This window comes from Triticum dicoccoides, chromosome 2B, assembly GCF_002162155.2.
Source record: "Triticum dicoccoides isolate Atlit2015 ecotype Zavitan chromosome 2B, WEW_v2.0, whole genome shotgun sequence".
Classification (NCBI taxonomy): Eukaryota; Viridiplantae; Streptophyta; class Magnoliopsida; order Poales; family Poaceae; genus Triticum; species Triticum dicoccoides.
Genome location: NC_041383.1, coordinates 398,537,990 through 398,554,903, shown reverse-complemented (window position 1 = coordinate 398,554,903; position 16,914 = coordinate 398,537,990). Strand labels below are relative to the sequence as shown.

At 47.6% G+C, this 16,914-nt stretch overlaps 1 long non-coding RNA gene across 1 annotated transcript; it reads right to left on the bottom strand.

Moving 5' to 3' along the window:
- Positions 1–15,643: 15,643 nt before the first annotated feature.
- Positions 15,644–16,908, bottom strand: LOC119363872. Its single transcript, XR_005174489.1, has 2 exons — positions 16,289–16,908; positions 15,644–16,147 (listed from the first exon to the last, which is right to left on the bottom strand). It is a non-coding gene; the product is annotated as an uncharacterized LOC119363872 (long non-coding RNA).
- Between the last annotated feature and the right edge of the window lie 6 nt (positions 16,909–16,914).

Genomic DNA, 16,914 nt, shown 5'->3' with positions numbered 1-16,914 from the left:
CCCTAGGCACACCACTCCACTCCACTTCATCACCAAGCTCATGTCGACAAACTCCGGCCTTCTCCGGCATGGCAGGAAGTGGATCCGACTCCGAGCTCTCCTGATCCGTTGACTCGAACCTTGTACCATGCAGGGACGAGCAGTAGATGGCCGTTCGAGTGGCTCTCCGCGACTCCTGGGTGGAGTGCGCCTGACCTCGGCTGGACTCGATCCGGCCGAAATCCATTGCGTTCACTCAAATGGCGCATAGACCCGCCGGAGCTGGTGCCTCGAGGCGCGTGACCGTGGCATGGCCGAAGGCGGTGACCACTGTCTAGCAGTGCAACCTCTTAGATGGCGCCTTGTCCCGCGACATTGGGCTCCAAAATGAAGGTCAACGATGCCATGGTTTACGGCCAAACCGCCCAAGAGCCGTGGTCTTCCCCCCATGCGAGGCAGAGGGCGCGGGATGATGTTGCGGCCCTCAAGGCGGAGCCGGCGGAGTCGTGCACCAACTTGGCAGCAACGAGGAAGGCCTCTGTGCAAGCATCACTGAGAAGCGGCAAAGGAGGGTGACACACGCCCTCGCAAGGGAGCAAAGTCGGGCAGTCTATGCCATGGTCGAACTGCCCCTCCCCCCCCCCCAAAGGGGAGAAGGAGGAGGACAACTACAAACCGACAGCTCCGGTAGTGGGTAGATCGGCCTATATCCGTTTAGCGTCTTCGACTGCTACTTCTGCAGAAAAGATGGCAAGGGCAAGGGTGGTGTGGATGAACTTCTTGCATTGTCGTTTCATTTGTAGTTACTAGAACATGTAAACTATTGGTAGTCTGATCACATGTGTGTTCAACTACGTATGTAATCTAGCGTTGCATGAGACTAGTATTATCGGTGTCTAGGAACCAAACATTAAGGTGTGCGAACACCCCGTTTGGGTTCGGCCGGGGACTGAACATGTTACATCCCTAATGTAGGGAAATTTAGTAGAAAACAAAAAAAATCGGCATACAAGCACCCAGGAACAATATGAAGGTGCATTAGGGGATTGGATCATGATCGTTACTGAGGGAGTTCCGGACTAGGGGGTGTCCGGATAGCCGAACTATCATCATCGGCCGGACTCCAAGACTATGAAGATACAAGATTGAAGACTTCGTCCCGTGTCCAGATGGGACTTTCCTTGGCGTGGAAGGCAAGCTTGGTGATACGGATATGTAGATTTCCTACCATTGTAACCGACTCTGTGTAACCCTAGCCCTCTCCGGTGTCTATATAAACCGGATGGCTTTAGTCCATAGGACGAACAACAATCATACCATAGGCTAGCTTCTAGGGTTTAGCCTCCTTGATCTCGTGGTAGATCTACTCTTGTAACATATATCATCAATATTAATCAAGCAGGACGTAGGGTTTTACCTCCATCAAGAGGGCCCGAACCTGAGAAAAACATCGTGTCCCTTGTCTCCTGTTACCATCCGCCTAGACGCACAGTTCGGGACCCCCTACCTGAGATCCGCCGGTTTTGACACCGACATTGGTGCTTTCATTGAGAGTTCCTCTGAGTCGTCACGATAGGCTCGATGGCTTCTTCGACCATCATCAACGACGCAGTCCAGGGTGAGACCTTTCTCCTCGGACAGATCTTCGTATTCGGCGGCTTTGCACTTTGGGCCAATTCGCTTGGCCGTCTGGAGCAGATCGAAAGCTACGCCCCTGGCCGTCAGGTCAGATTTGGAAGTTTGAACTTCACGGCTGACATCCGCGGGGACTTGATCCTCGATGGATTCGAGCCACAGCCGAGCGTGCCGCGCTGTCACGGCGAGCATGATTTAGCTTTGCAGCCGGACAGTACCCTGGAGGCCGCACTCGAACCCGCTCCGATCTTTAATTCAGAGCCGGCTGCGCAGATCGAGGACGGATGGCTAGACACCGCCTCGGGGGCTGCAACCTCTACGGCGATAGAGCCGAACAATGACCTTGTCCCTCATGAAGCCCGTGACTCCGAGGCGCCGGACTCCTTGCTGGACTCCGAACCTCCCGCGCCCCCTCCGATCGAATCCGATTGGGCGCCGATCATGGAGTTCACCGCAGCGGACATCTTTCAACGCTCACCTTTTGGCGACATCTTAAGTTCGCTAAAGTATCTCTCGTTATCAGGAGAGCCCTGGCCGGACTGCGGCCAGGACAGTTGGGATGCGGACGACGAAGAAATTTAAAGCCCACCCACCACCCAATTAATAGCCACTGTCGACGATCTAACCGACATGCTAAACTATGACTCCGAAGACATCGACGGTATGGATGACGATGCGGAGACGATCAAGAACCAGCGCCTACCGGGCACGGGAAAGACCCAACTCACGACGTATACATGGTGGATACACCAAAAGGAAGCGATAATGAGGAAAAACGGGACGTGGCGAAGGACAACTCCCCCAACAAACAACCAAAACGGCGATGCAAGCGCCGCCCGAAGACCGGCCTCGATAAAAACGGCACCCATACGGACCCGGCCCTAGAGCAGGGCAAAGCGGTGGACGACGCACATGTCAACAAGTAGCCAGCCGGACATGAACTGGACAAACAACCCATCCCCGGCGAAGATGATCTCACATCACCAGAGCATACGAATCTTCATAAAAGGCTCGTCGCCACTGCAAGAAGTTTGAAGAAGCAAAAGCGGAAGCTCAAAACAGCGGAGGACGCACTCAGAATGAGATGGAGCAAAGTACTCAACAGCGAAGATAAACATGGCGCTAGTCACCAGACAAAGAGCTACCCGAAGCGCAAGCTGTTGCCCGAATTTGACGAGGAGGCCTTAGAGCCCCCGCAGTCAAAAAAGAAAGAAGCCGCCTGGCCGGATAGACGACCAGATGATAGGCCAAGAGCAATAAGGGGCGCCGCACACAAGCCGGCACACGATCAGCATAAAGACCCTCGGAAAAAGGACGACCCAGTCAGATCTATTTATGGGCCAAAAAAGAAGACTCCAGGAAGCAACATAACCCGCCCAGCATTTGAAGACAACGGCACACCCAAATACAGGGGCGCCGCACACCCACTATGTTTCACCAATGAGGTACTGGATCATGGATTTCCAGCGGGATTCAAACCCGTAAACATAGAAGCATATGACAGAACAACAGACCCCGGAGTCTGGATTGAGGATTACATCCTACACATACATATGGCCAGAGGAGACGATCTCCATGCCATAAAATACCTACCCCTCAAGTTCAAAGGGCCAGCTCGGCATTGGCTTAAAAGCCTCCCAGAAAATACCATTGGAAGTTGGGAAGAGCTTGAGAATGCATTTCGAGCAAATTTTCAGGGGACCTATGTCCGTCCTCCGGATGCAGACGATTTAAGTCACATAACTCAACAGCCCGGAGAGTCAGCACGCAAATTCTGGAACAGGTTCCTCACTAAAAAGAACCAAATAGTCGACTGTCCGGACGCTGAAGCCTTAGCAGCCTTTAAACACAACGTCCGAGACGAATGGCTTGCCAGACACCTCGGCCAGGAAAAACCAAGAACAATGGCCGCACTAACAAGCCTCATGACCCGCTTTTGTGCGGGGGAAGACAGTTGGCTGGCTAGGTGCAGCACCAGCGACCCGAGTACATCCGAAGTTAGGAATGGAAATGGGAAATCACGACGCAGAAAAGATCAGCGCCGGAATAAGGAAAATGGCCCGAATAGTACGGCGGTCAACACCGGATTCAAAAGCTCTCGGCCGAACAACAAAACACTGCCCCCCAAGGACAACAGTGACGAGCTATCCAACCTAAATAAGATTCTAGACAGACTATGTCAAATACATGGTACCTCCGGGAAGCCTGCAAACCATACCCACAGAGATTGTTGGGTCTTCAAACAGTCCGGCCGACTTAATGCCGAACACAAGGGGCTCGACACACCAAGCGAAAGTGACGAAACCCAAAAGCAGCGCTCCGGAAAACAGAAGACTTACCCACTAGAAGTCAAAACAGTGAACTCACTTCATGTGATAACACGAAAAGACAGCGCGGCACCTGCAATACCAGGACACCGCCCGCAGAATGGGGATAGACCATACCAAAATTCGCCATAGCAGCACTTCCTTCAAAGGAGTGACGCCAGGCCTTTAAGCCAATTATACAGGCTCTGTACCACGAGAGGTTGTGTTCGGTTCATCCGACAACCTCCATCGCGAAAAACTCACTATCCATCGCCCCATTCAAACAGTAGCCCTTAAGCACTACTGGGCGCGCAGCTTTCGCCAGCCCCAACGCAATACCACATTACACGTTTTTTATGCTTAAAAATGTCCGGTCAACGTGGCATAATTTCATTAAAAACTAACTCCGAGTGTTCCTCGACCACGGAGAACGTGAGACTGCCTCGACAGCCACACACTAATCAGACCTTGCGGGTCAAAGCCCCTAAAAACATGTCATTCAGACCTTGGACATGGTTAGGCGAGTCCGGCAAGGGGCTTCCCAGCCGCATATCCCCTTTATAAGGGGCTGCGTGTATAAATGATGAGAGCCAATAAAGCTCAATTTTCTTCCTTTTATTCTATTTTTATACAACCTCTGCACGATATTTCTTGGAAACTAAGTCATTCTCTTTTACAGATGAAGCACGTGCTACACCCGTCCAGGATACAGCACAATGGAGACACAGGCGCAGACGTGCAGCAGGGACCCGTTGCAAGGATTCTTTTCAGATTAAGACCCTGCGTCAACCTTTCTTACTGTCTCTTGTTGATACACATCCCCCAGTTTCCTACCATAATCGAGGAGGAGGCTGGCGTTTTGGCATCGGCCGCGTCAGAAGTTCCCGCCTGAACCTGGACACTAGGGGCTTAGGGCATTGTTCTGCCCGGTATCATAAAGACCGGACACCTCAGGGAGTGTTCGGCGTCTCGAGTTAGGCCTTATATGCATCAGCTCCGAATCATGTCTTTGATCAAATGTTGGGTTTGCCCGGCTCCTGTGTTTTGCTGCCTTACGTTCTGTATCATCGGCTAACGCGGCACCAGGAGAACTACTGCGATTGTGCCCCGGTTCGGCCGGGCGAGCACCTCAGTAGAGAAAGCGGAAAACTGACTGTCATGATATAGCGAGAGACTAGTCAACCACTCAATCGACCATTGGAATGTTTAGAATTCCTCCGCTTTGACGAAGGACCGCTTCCTGGTCAGGCACATACGCGCCCCGAAGTTCGGAGAGGAGCGGTGCCGCTAGGGGCTATATAGTAGCCCCACATTCGAGCTCCTATGGCTAAGTGAAAGTGATAAAGCATTATAGTCCAGTTGCCTAGTTTGCTACGCTATCACCTCCCTAAAAGGACCAAGATGTTGGATTAAGTGTGAAAAAGCGCTTTTCTTTTTGCAAACACCCCCGCACCATGTGCGTGGGGGCTGAAGCCAAAGACTGCAACTTTCAGGTTATTCATACATATACGGCCGCACAGGAGATAGTTCAATACTTGAACACACAAGTATAAAAAGTTATTGCATTATAAACATGATCTCAGAAATCATACATGTCATTCAAACATAACATCTTTCGAGCACTGTGACTCTATTATACGAGCGCCCTGCAGGACTTCCTCAAAATAGTGCTCGGTGGGGAATCGGCTTTTGTCCGAACCCCGGGATGCAACAGCGGTGGCATCCATCTCCGCCCAGTATGTCTTACCATGGGCGAGAGCCATCCGTGCACCTTCTATGCATGTCGACCGCTTCATCGCCCCAATACGCGGCACCGCCCCAAGGAATTGCTGCAACAAGCCAAAATAACTCTTCGGCTTGGGCCTTTTCGGCCACAGATGAGCGACCACATCCGTCATGGCAAGTCCGGACAATCTATTCAGCTCAGCCCACTCAACCAGCCGATCACTCAACGGAAGTGGACGCTCCAGACTATGGAATTGAGACCAGAAAAGCTCTTCCATTTCGTGATCCTCCTGGCTTCGAAAGTGCATGACTGCGTCCGCCGCACTCGCCGCCAAGTCCAGATAAGGATCCTCCGCACTGTACAATCGGCCCAGTTGAGCATACTTCGGATCCGTGAACTTCCTACGCAGCATAAAGGGCTTTCCAGCCACAATGTCTCCGACTTGACGTAGTTCCTCCTTCATAGCCCGCATCGCACTACGGGCATCCTTGGCTTCGGCGTCGGCCTTCTTCAGGTCCTCTTGCTCCGCTCGGCGTTCTCCTTCAAGAACCTCTAGGCGGTCGGTAGCAACTTTTAATTTCGTGGCCATTCCGGCCATCTCCTCCCTGCTTCGGCAGCGAGCAGCCTTCTCGGCTTCTAGCTCTTCTGCTGCCTTCGAGGCAGCAGCCTCGCTTTTTCTGGCTTGCTCCTTGGCCCGAGCAAGTTCTGCTCGGAGGCCTTCCACAGCAGCAGCACTATCTGCATCAGGCATACAAATTGTAAGGAATGGGCGTCAGCTCCCTTACTAGGCGACCGCAGAGCAACCACATACCTTGTGACTCATCGAGTCGTTTATTGACCAGCGAGATGTCCGCATCCGCAACGTCGAGTTGCCTCTTCAGCTCGGCAAATCCATCAGTCCGGCTGGCCACCGAACATTCCGCCACCTGCATAGGAAAGGCGACAATCTATAACTGAGATTATGATCCTCGGCACGCTGTCGCTTTCGACAGCATACCAAGTCTCAGGGGCTACTATCTATACAGGGCGCACTTCATGTGCAAAACTGTCAAAAGGTATGTCATTTTTTGCGTACCTCAAATCCCGTCAGCAAACTTCCGACGGCCTCACACAACCCGCTTTCGACGGACGAGATCCTCTCAATCACCATACCCATTAATGTGCGGTGATCTTCTGAGATGGACGCCCTCTTAAGCAAATCCTGCAGCTCCACCAGCCGTACTCCAATGGGTGTCGAACTCTCTGGCCCCGCCGGACTTGAGGAGACCCTCCGCGACGACACCTCAGGGTCGTTCGCCCCGCACGATGGGGCGATAGATGGAGGCGTTTCGCTCTCCATCATCTCCGGACGAAGGTCTCCCGAAGATGAGTTGTGCTGAGATGGGCTGAGATCCGAACTACAAGGTGAAAACTTCGGTTACCCTTAGAAATTAAATAGGGATGTCCACTATTACAAAATCCCCCCTTTTTACTTATGGCTCGCTAGAGGGTTGATTCCTCCGAGGAGACAGTTTGGCCGGGGCTCTTCCCGGCACGGGACCTTCCGGTATAGATTTCTTTCCCCGCTTTGAGGCCTTGGCCTCCGGGTCTTCGGAAGCGGTCCTCTTCTCTCCCTGGAAGGAGGGACTCTCGATTCCTCCCTTACTGAAAGCCTCCGTGGCTGAGGTGGTAGATCCCTTGTGTCCTCCTTCGCCCTCCTCCGAAGGTGCAACCTCTAACATCTTGATTAACACGGGATCCTGCGTGGTCTCAGGGAGGGGGGCCGGACACCGTATCAGTTTTGCTTGCGCTATCCACTCATGTCCAAGGGATAGCTGGTTAAAAGGCAAACCCACAGTAAATAAATGGACGATGTGTCCGGACACAGGGCTACTTACTTGAGTATCCGGGCGATTGCAGCTTAGGCCAGCATCCTCGGTCAATTCCGGACGCATCTCTTGCGATCCGAAGAACAGTTTGTACATCTCCGCGGGTGTCAAATCCATGAAGTGTTGAAGAGCTCGTGGCCCCTCCGGATTAAAATCCCACAGGCGGAGGGGGCGACGTTTGCAGGGCAGTAGGCGCCGGATCAACATAACCTGTACCACTACGGCCAGATTGATCTCCCTTTCTTGGAGGCCTCGAATCCGGTCCTGCAACAGGGGAACGTCCTTGGACGGCCCCCAGTCGCACCCCTTGTTGACCCATGATGTCAGCCGCTGTGGAGGGCCCGAGCGGAAGACGGGCTGCAGCCTCTGCCTGCTGCCCCTGGGAGCGGTGATATAGAACCACTCCTGTTTCCACAAGCCGAGCTCCTCCTGAAAAGAGCCCTCGGGCCATGGAGCATCGGCCCTCTTACTTATAACCGCCCCGCCGCACTCTGCCTGACGCCCCTCAATCATCTTCGGCTCCACGTTGAAGGTTTTGAGCCACAAGCCGAAGTGAGGGGTAGTGCGGAGGAAGGCTTCGCAGACGACAATGAATGATGAGATGTGGAGGATAGACTCTGGAGCCAAGTCGTGAAATTCCAGCCCATAGTAAAACATGAGCCCCCTCACGAAGGGATCCGTCGGGAAGCCTAAACCCCGACGGAGGTGAGACACGAACACGACGCTCTCGCCGAGCTCGGGAGTAGGAATAACTTGCCCTCGGGCAGGCAGCCTATGCGAAATCTCGTAGGTTAAGTACCTGGCGTCTCTTAGCTTTAGCACGTCCTCTTCCATGACGGAGGAGGGCATCCACCGACCTCGTAGGTCGGGGCCGGACATTGTCGAAGATCGAAGGTACCCGAATATGGAGCTCTAGGTGTTGGAACTCGGGGCGAGGGGCGGATTCGATAGAGGATTGAAGGAAAAGAACGGGCCTTGGTCTCATTATAAAGAGGGAGAATACCAAGAGCCGTCCCCGTGACCGATTGGAACCCGCCTTCGATGGAGGGGGCGTGGCAACGGGCGCGGTTGGGTTACCCACGTCCGTATTGATGGGAATCCCGGAATAAGGGGAACACGATCTCTGCTTCGACAAGACGTGCCAAGGAAACCGCCTCGCTAAGTGCTCTGAGGTGATACAATAAAAACAATTCGAGTAAAGGCTTGGTAATGGTGTGACGTCACGCCACAAAATACGTCGGCAGATTGAACTTGTGTAATATTATTCTCTCTACGGTGGTATGTGGAATTTATTTTGCAGAGCCGGACACTATCCTGGTGTTCACAATCTTCTATAAATTATTCGGAGGAAGAACCCGCCTTGCAATGCCGAAGACAACATGCGCGCCGGACTCGTTGTCATTGAAGCCTGGTTCAGGGGCTACTGAGGGAGTTCCTGACTAGGGGGTGTCCGGATAGCCGAACTATCATCATCGGCCGGACTCCAAGACTATGAAGATACAAGATTGAAGACTTCGTCCCATGTCCGGATGGGACTTTCCTTGGCGTGGAAGGCAAGCTTGGCGATACGGATATGTAGATTTCCTACCATTGTAACCGACTCTGTGTAACCCTAGCCCTCTCCGGTGTCTATATAAACCGGATGGCTTTAGTCCATAGGACGAACAACAATCATACCATAGGCTAGCTTCTAGGGTTTAGCCTCCTTGATCTCGTGGTAGATCTACTCTTGTAACACATATCATCAATATTAATCAAGCAGGACGTAGGGTTTTTACCTCCATCAAGAGGGCCCGAACCTGGGAAAAACATCGTGTCCCTTGTCTCCTGTTACCATCCGCCTAGACGCACAGTTCGGGACCCCCTACCCGAGATCCGCCGGTTTTGACACCGACAGTTACCAACTCCGAGTTTGTAGTGGAAGCAGATGGGTCGGTGTAGATCGTACTTGGAGTCCCTCGTACCGCCCTAGAACGATCCGCGAGCCGCCCTCGAACCGAAGGTCGAAAGTACGACATATCTACATTTTGCAAGCGTACGGTCTTCATGACCCGGCAGCACTTTGCCGTCCAGAACTAATCGCTGACGGAGAATTAGAGGAGAAGATTAGAGCCACTCGGGGTTCTAATTACGAGGATTAGAGGAAGAGGGGGAGAGAGGGGCAACCACCAAGGAGGGAAAGTACTTCCTTGGGGCGCCGCCCAAGAGGGGAGGAGTTGGACTCCCCTCCCACTCCAATTTTGTGGCCACCTCCACTTGGGCCTTCATGGCCCAAGTTGCCTTCCACCAATAGGCCTTTTTAAGGCACGTTGATATTTAATTAATTATAAAAGCCCTCTAACAATTACTAGCGCTTTTTATATCTAATTTAACATCATAGGAAACATTTTCCACCTATATATTAAATACGAGGAATACCCGATATTGCCCGATAAACTCTGAAACCTTTCCGGTGTCCCCAAAATGCTTCATGTTCCTCTCGGAACTATACCGAATAATAACGAAACTATTTCACAAATAAATCCTTGATACTCCCATCCTACTAACACCCAGAATATTGTGATTACCTTAAGCTTGTGACCCTGTAGGTTCGGTAAACCATAGACATGAACAAAACCCCTTCGTTCAATGACCGATAGCGGAACCGTGGACGTCCATATCGATCCCTATGACTACACGAATGATATTCGAGTGAACCTTTGGTCATCATGTGATGTTCTCTTTGCTTCATGATACTTTACAAACCCCGAGGTGAGCTATATCGGTATCCTCTTGAGTCATACACATTCTCACTATACCGGTCTCCTTGTTACCTAGTTTTGTTCTTCTTTCTTGTTGTCGTGTTCTGACATCCCTATGACAAAATCACCCATGTCTGGCCAAACGATGATGGATGCCATCACACCGATAGGGCCCTAAGAATATCTCTCCATCGCCCAACGAGCAAATTCCACTCTCGATCTATCGTGTCCTTGTCAAACTTTCCGATGAACATGTAAGTTGTCGTTATGATCACCAAGTTACTGATGACGTTTGAGAAACCCCAAAGCTCATCGTATAGTAAGAAGTGACTACAATACTCACATGGTCTACGGAACTAAAATCACAAGTTAACACTCCATGTTATAACAATTGACTTATGACGATATTGTCTCAAAGTATAACAAACAAGTTTTCAGTCGATTCAATATGATTGTTCTTGTAACTCCATATTCTCAAAGTTGTTTTGAGACTATCATTACACTTAACGATATCTCAAGATCTGGAAAACGTGATCACCAAGAACACTTGACCTAGTCTTGGTGGCGAAACTAGGAATCTTATTTTTCCGTTTATCGTTCTACACATGCATATGAGTTTCCCACTGAATCGCATATCCCAGGATCATAGAAATTATAGCATAGAATATAAACTCTTTAATTATGAATATGGAATATAATAATACAATATTATTGTCTCTAGGGCATATTTTCAACAGACTTCCACTTACACTAGAGTCATTAATCTAGTTGCATATTTCCTTTAACACTGAAGGCTATCTGGTATTGTCTCATGCTTTGCTTGTGGTATAGTCTTTGTAATGGTCTGGCACATTCAGATCCTTTGTGAAACTTGCTCTTGTTATGTCTGCGGGATTTTTAAACTCCATTTTTCTTTGAACGATGACCCTATTATTCATAATATAGTGTCGTTAGTTTCATTGCATTTAGGATCACATAATCTATGTCAAGAAGCTTCTTGATTTAGATATTTTTATCCTATCTCTATCAGGACACTTCTTGATTTATATTGACATTCTACTTTGAAGCAACTAAAGCCTCATCATATAATTTTCTTTCATTGTAATATCCACAATATCATTCATGTTTATAATAATTCAAACTAAGGACTGGAGTATCGACAGAGAACTAGCCATGAACAAGGGTGCGCCAAAGCTTGCTATCCATGTGTTAGAACCATGAGTTGGTTGCGAGATCTTATGAGTTTCACCTCTAGCCTACCCCAACTTGTTTGGGACTATAGGCTTTGTTGTTGTATAGCCCGATTGTCATCTCAACACAATCATGAAGATTATATTTGTACAACAATCTCTTCATCTCCTCCACAGACAAACCATACATTTTGTCCTTCTCGGGTATAGTAATTTTATAAGATGCCTAGTTAACCATCCTAGGATTACTGCTACTACAACTTAGTACATAGGAAGCATTCACCTTTGCGCATATCATGGTTCTTATGATGGATTCAACTATTAGTGTATCTTGAAATCCAATCATCTACACATGCTAATCAACTGGCCTAGGACATTAATTTGCTAAGTGTTACACCATGTGACAGTTGGGAGAAATTTCTTTCACCACTCTCCATTTCAAACTTCTTTGAAACCTTGTCAATGTACATACTCTGGTTTTAGCATAATTTCATATATTGATCTATCTCCATAGAACTCAGTGTGTAGTAAGCTAGTTTACCTAAGTCTTTCATGAAAATAATCCTTTCAATGAACCTTCTATTATGCTAAGAAACTTTATATTATTTCCAACAATATGTCATCCCAATAAATTTCATAATTCTCATCATTCTAATGAAGTTAAATTGTTTAACCATTTCATCAAAATGTTGATTCCAACTCCTTTTGATGCTTGCTTCAAACCATAGATTTGTTTCGTTGAAGCCTGTATTCTTTACCGGCATTTTTCTACCTATTATCCATGCATACTTTTAGTATTACTTTTGTGAAAATGGTTCATCATAATCAATTCTCACAAGATCACAAAATTCTTTTGCAACTGGCCTTGCTTCATGGATAGTAAAATTACCACCAGTGTCTGCTCCCTGAATAATTAATCAAGTTCCAAACTTGATGAAATTCATTCTGGATAGCTTTATGTCATTCTTATGAGCTAGGCGCTGCCATCGCTTCCCAGTAGTGCGTACGTTTATCTTCCACTAAGATGAACTATTTCTTACCTACGCAGTTTTAGTTACAGCTTTAACTCAGAGTTTCTATAGCTTTTCGGGTCAGTTGTACATTTTTTTGGAACAAATTCTGTTTAATTGATTATGTTTATATTCACTCAAGGTTTTGCAATCTTTTCAAGTTGTATTGTCCTCCCACTTACTCTTTTAGCAAGCAACTTTTCTCGACAAAATATCCATACTCTATGACAAACACTTTTGTCTCTGAACTTTTGTAAGAGGGATTATCTATGGGATAGTATTTGTCTAGGTTGTTCACTCCATAACTCATATGTTATAGTTTTGCTAGACATTTACGGTGCTTCATTTAGTGTATTTTTGTATAAATGCATAACCTAAAACTAGTTACAAGTGGATTACTAAATTATGAAATAATTCATAATCATTTAATTTGCTAAACCCATGACAAAATAAACCTTTTATCTTTTGTCCCGATGATGCTTAACTTCATCCCGAATTCCTTTGAACATTTCAAAATTTTCAGATTCTTTTATTTCACCAAGTAAATCATATTTACTCAAATCATGAGTGAAATTTATGAAGTATAATTCTTCACTGCATCCTAGTATGATCACTAAACCATATCCATCACTATGTGTTATTCTAATGATTTTACCCTTTCGATCAAAACAATTTTGAGCGATGTTTTAGTCATTTTACCCATTAAGTAATTCTGTCAAAGGATTCAATGATTAGAAGACTCTAATACTTCATCTAATTGAAGTTTTCCGTACATTAATTTTTGATATGACCAATGTGGCAATGCCACACTTAAGTGGTATTAGTCTTCTCAAGATGTTTTAGCTCTTTTAATCTTTATACTTAATCTCCAAGATAATGAATAAACCATTAGTTATAAAGGTGAATCCAAGTCATAGTCTTATAAAAACTTGAACAACCATTGTTTAAAACTTATAAGAATATCCATCGCATAACCCAAAAGATAATGTCTTACATAACTTCTGATCAAAATAACTATTATTCGGTTCTTGGATAAATCTTGAAGATAAACTAAAGACATGAGTTCGACGGCTTGATCAGCGATCCCATCACCATTCCCGACTTGCATGATGACTTCATTCTTTTTCAACTTGTGAGCTTTCTGCAGTCCCTACGTCAGTTTGCAAACAAGAGCAACCGATCAGTATCAAATACCCATGACTTTACAGTATTTAACATGGATAATAGCATTAACTTTGTATAATGTTTATACCTTTACCTAAAGAACCATTCTTCTTCTTATCCACCATGTACTTATTGTAGTTGCGCTTTTAGTGTCCCTTCTGCTTGTAGTAGGAACATTCAGTCTCCTTAGTAGTTCCGCCCTTCACTAGTGCAGAACCGGGCTATAGCCCCGGTTCGTAAGGACCTTTATTGTCGGTTCTTTAACCGACACTAAAGGGTGGGGACTAAAGGTCCCCCCCTTTAGTACCGGTTCAGCATGAACCGCCGCTAAAGGGCCACCACGTGGCACGAGCCAGGGCCGGGTGTGGCGAGACCTTTAGTACCGGTTGGTGTTACCAACCGGTACTAAAAGTTTGGGGGGTTTTGGTTTTATTATTTATTTTTCCTTTAATTTTGTGTTCTTCATTTAATTCTTTTTTGTTTGCCGGTATTTTACGATACTACATATTGTACACGTTATGTATATATATAAATAGAATTTCTTGTAGAACCGATTACACACACACACACACATATATATATAGCCGGTCTATTCTGCTAATGTTAGCAGAATAGTTATTCTGATAACACTTCGGCACTGCATGCTTAACAGAAGCGCACTGCATCATTTTGACGACGAGCACTGCAATACAAACTAGTGAACTTTGTGTCGGAAAAAACTGCATGCAGTGTTTTTCCGGTACTGTTTTCGCTCTAATTTTTTAATTATTTATCGGAACGAGGCGTATAATATACCGTTGCAAAGCTATGGATTAGGCGCAACTTTGCTATATTGAACAATTTTTGAGATTCCTCGCGGTTTAAGAGCAGTTTCAAAAACGGTGCGGCGGATGACGAGTGGCAGCGAGCGTATTTTCATGATTTTTATTAAACCGCTCATTGGAATAATGCAAATGATACGCCGTTGTAAAGATATCGTCGAGGCGCATCTTTTTCATATCTATTATGTTTTCTAATTCATTATGGTTTAAGAGCAGTTTCAAATTTACTAAATCGCCGAATTACGTTTTTTTGAAATTTTTGCAATTTTCGGTACTGTTTTCACTCTAGTTTTTGAACCATTTTTCTAAACTAGGCGTGTAATACGTCGTTGAAAAGCTATGAACAAGGCGCAACTTTCATATGTAGAAATAATTTTCAGAATCCTTACAGTTTTAAGTTAATTTTGAAAATCATGCGGCGGAAGACGAGTGGCAGCGGCTGTTTTTCGCGAAATTTTTGCAAACCGGTTGTCGAAATGATTTAAATGATATGCCGTTGGAAAGATATCGACGAGACGCAACTTTGTCATGTAGAACACTCTCTCTAATTCCTTATGGTTTAAGAGCAGTTTTAAATTTACTGAAATGCGGACACTCTGTTTTTCGCGACACCCAAATCGACGTGGGTACTTCATCCGACTGAAAACCGCACTGCATCGAACGAAAAACCGCACTGCATCAGACGTGTTAGAGAACTGCATGGTTTATTTTATTCAAACGTAATTTTTTCAAGGACAAGAAAGTAGAGTGCACTTCACATCGGGTGTAAATGAACCACAACACTATCAAGAAGTGGACCACATTTCCTTTTTTCGCTTCCGTAACAATTTTTTTGAACTTACGGGATGAACAACATCATAAGGCCGACCGCACTAATTCAGAATGAAAACCGCACTGCATCGGATGGGCAAGCGAGCTGCATAATTTCTCTTGTCGAACGTACATTTTTCTCGGATGAGTTTTTGAAAGTTTTCAGAGAGTGGACCGCAGAGACGGGGACAAGTGAAACATGACATATATCAAAACGAATCACATTAATAACTTGTTGTTTCGCTAAATTTTTCGCACTTTTCATGTCACTCTTTAAAAGTGAACCACATCGGAGGACAAAACGCATTGCAGCACCAAGCTTTGAAACACATGAGCGAAACAGAGTGCACTATCTCATATGCAAAATAAATGCGGCTATGTGACACCGAGGCAAGGCAAGCGTACTACATCTTTTTTCTCTTTTGCATTGCGAACACATAAAAATAGCGTGAGGCGGATACACTAAAAAATGCACCCATGGTCTGGCCGAACCTCATGCCTGCTCTAACCAAACTTCATGCCATGGCCATGTCCGCAAACTGCAAGGCTGGACTGCAAGCATCGGCGAGGTGAACGGCCGGTTAGGGGCCATTCAGACCGGCCTTTTTAATGTGTTTGCCCCGTTCAAAAATAGAAGGGAACCACACCTTACAAGTACAACATATAAAAAACTAAAAGAGCCAAAAAAACATGAATGACATAGGGGCACCCCCAGGTTGAAGTGCACTGCCGTGCAAATATGAACAAACCAAAAAATCTTTGAAGTGCACTAGGAGCACCCAGTGCAACAACACCGTTGTGGCGTCACCAGAGTACTGCACGACCATGAACTGAAAAGTCAGGGGGAGGTGATGTAGCTTGCTCGGGGGAATGGACTGCATCGTAGCTTCTCTGTTTCTGCAAAAAAATGCGATGGGGATAACTGTAATATGCTGAACCTATGAACATACTTCCTACTGAAGTCCACTTGACTTTTTTCTCAACAACAGAAAGGAAATTTGTCCAGTGTATTGCACGCAGAAGTTGGCCGAGCTGCACCTGCCACACAACCAAGCTGCACCCGCCGCGCTACCGTGACAGTGAGGCACACTACAGAGCAGGGAGGGGATGTTTTTGCACGCGCCCAACAAGTGCACTGTAGGCGGAGCATCATCGGACTGAACGTCAGAGCGGGGAAGGCCGCTCGGGATCCCTCACCTCCAGGGAACATGGCGACGGGATCGGGCCGGAGATGCCTCGATCCGTTGCCTGGAGTGTCGTCGGAGGCTGCGGTTGTGGGGGATGGGATGGGGCGGCTAGCCTGGAGCGGGCGTGGCGGCTCAGAGCGCCTGGAGGTGGAAGGTCACCGTGGTGCCCGCAGCTGCGTACGGGGCCGGGACAGACGAATCCGGCTGTGGGAGATAGGTCGCGCTGGCCGTGAGCCACAGTGGCAGAGGGGATCTTGCTGGGCGGCGCCGCTGCGGGGTGGAAGGGCGCAGGAAGTGTGCGGCCGCCATGGCTCGTCGGAGGCGGCGCGGCGGGGCCGGATCGGGGAGGGGCGCGGTTGGGGTCGTTGAAGCAGAAGGTTGAGGAGTTCAGGGCGGCGCGGCGGCGGCCGGGTGGTTGTCCGGAGGTGGCGCTGGTAGAAGGTTCGCGGGAACGGGGCGGGGCGGCGGCCTGGGGCG